This window comes from Terrapene carolina, unplaced genomic scaffold, assembly GCF_002925995.2.
Source record: "Terrapene carolina triunguis isolate 2854851 unplaced genomic scaffold, T_m_triunguis-2.0 Scaffold27704, whole genome shotgun sequence".
NCBI lineage: Eukaryota > Metazoa > Chordata > Testudines > Emydidae > Terrapene > Terrapene triunguis.
Genome location: NW_020692055.1, coordinates 3,713 through 5,708, shown reverse-complemented (window position 1 = coordinate 5,708; position 1,996 = coordinate 3,713). Strand labels below are relative to the sequence as shown.

Sequence of the window (1,996 nt, the reverse complement as noted above, 5' to 3'; positions counted from 1 at the left end):
CCATGAGTAAGGGGTTGGTGCTGACCCTGCTGACTACAGGCTGTCACTGCTTTTCCAGGGCAGATGCACTCTGTGCATTTCCTCATCTGGCCACCGAGTGTCATTGCAGCGCTGTGGAGGGAAATGGTTTCTGTGTTACCCGGAGTGGCCACATAGTGTCAATGTTGCTACACGAGGAAAATGCTTTGTGCTTTGTCGCGAGTGGCCACCAAGCGTCACTGCTGCTGCATGGGGGACATGTTCTGTGCATTGCCGTGATTGGCCACCGGATGTCACTGTTGCTCCAGGGCGGCTGCATTCTGAGAAATACCCCAGGTGGCCTCTAAGATAAATGTGTGGTAAAGGCTGAGTACAGATGGCTGCTTCCCTTTAGGTGGGGCTCGGTTTGTAATAAAAGTTTTCCTCCTTGTTCTGGGTGCAGAGGGAGAATTTCCCTCTCTTGGGAGCAGCTGATCTTCCAGGATAGGGAGGAGCATGTTCACCTGAGCAGAGGCCTGGAACCAGAAAGGTGACTACTGGTGCTGAGTTTGTCCTTCTTCCTATGTGCGTCTCTCTCTCTCTCTCTCTGAGTTCTCATATGTTTGCCAACATGCGTGTCTCTCTCTCTCTCTCCTTGTACTGACTCCTTGCATAGAACATGGGCAATGGTGCATGCTCACAGGCTTGGTCTGGAGAGTCTGCATCCCACTGGGGCATTGGGAGGGGGAAGAGAATCACGATGGATACTAGATCCTCCATTGGTAGTGGTGAGGTGACTGTGGGAGTTGACTGTCACTGTTCATCAAGTGGGGCTGATCTACAGCGGATGGGAGAGGGAAGGCAGTATCTCATACACCAATAGAACTTTGGGCAGTGATGGCTCCTGCTTGGGTTATATGCTGTGTTTGTGGAGGGATCATCCAGGAGCCCCAGCCAGAGGAGAAGCTGGAAGAAGAGGATCTGAGCAGCCTGGACATCCTTGTAAGCAGAGATGAACAGTCCTCCGCTTTCTGTCTTCTCCATGATTGGCTGTGAGTGAACAATTATGGCACTCTATTCCTCATCTGTACCACTCTAGTTTTCTGGGCTCTGTGGTATTAGGGCTGGGGAGAGGCCAGAGTCTGCTGTGCAGAGTGACTGTCGGGTGCCGTTGCCAGTGGTGCTTTTTGGTTGTAATGCTAAAGGTGTAATGGGAAGAGGGTTGAGGGCGGAGCCCCGCCATGCGGGAGAGGTGAAAAGAAGAGCCTATGAGACGTTGCTGACTGAGATGGTAACTGATTTGTTTTCCCCCCTTGTGCTGGGTTTACTACCAAGGGAGAAGTCACCACGCGTGAGAATCCACTGCCCTCATGTGATGGAAAGCGATCGTGAGCATTGTTGATGCCATGCAAAAGCCGTCCATCGTGGAGCTCAACAGTCACCACTGTCAGTGAGATAAGTGTCTGATTTGGTGATTGGTCTGTTCATGGCCCATCTGGCTCTATGTAGGGACACACCCTTAGCTGGGGCTGGGTTTGTAAGAAAATGTTCTTGACTAGCTGTGGTTACGAGGGAGACAAGGTCCCCAAATTCAGGGGCTGATCATTTCTCTGGCCAAGAGCAATATGTCCTCCGCAGCAGAAGGTTAGATCTAGGTGGATGACTCCAGGTGGTCAGTTGCTTGCTTGTGATTTTCTCTCTCTCTCTCTCTCTCTTCCCGTCCAGTATGTTGACCAATACCCCTCCCCCCCCCACTGTCCTTGTCTTTTCTTGTTTGGTCTCCCTTTGTAGGACACGGACAGGCATGCTAGGTGTGCATCATCCACACAGCCTATGTCTCAGGAGCCATGGAGAAGTAGGAGGGGACCAAAATCATGCAGGGCAGGGGGTGTGAGAGTGGAGTGGTGACTGTTGGTGTTAACTCTATCTCTGTTCATGAAGTGGTGCCGATGTAGATGGAATGGAAGAGGGAGGCAGGGATGAGGGCAAGATTTCAAGCTCCAATAGAGCTGTGTGTAGTGATGGCTCGTGCTTGGAT

The 1,996-nt window shown here is 51.7% G+C and overlaps 1 long non-coding RNA gene across 1 annotated transcript; it reads left to right on the top strand.

Annotated features, from left to right (window-relative positions):
* The first annotated feature begins 432 nt into the window (after window positions 1-432).
* LOC113408970 lies at window positions 433-1,543 on the top strand. Its single transcript, XR_003370414.1, has 3 exons — window positions 433-508; window positions 893-1,010; window positions 1,294-1,543. It is a non-coding gene; the product is annotated as an uncharacterized LOC113408970 (long non-coding RNA).
* Window positions 1,544-1,996: the final 453 nt, after the last annotated feature.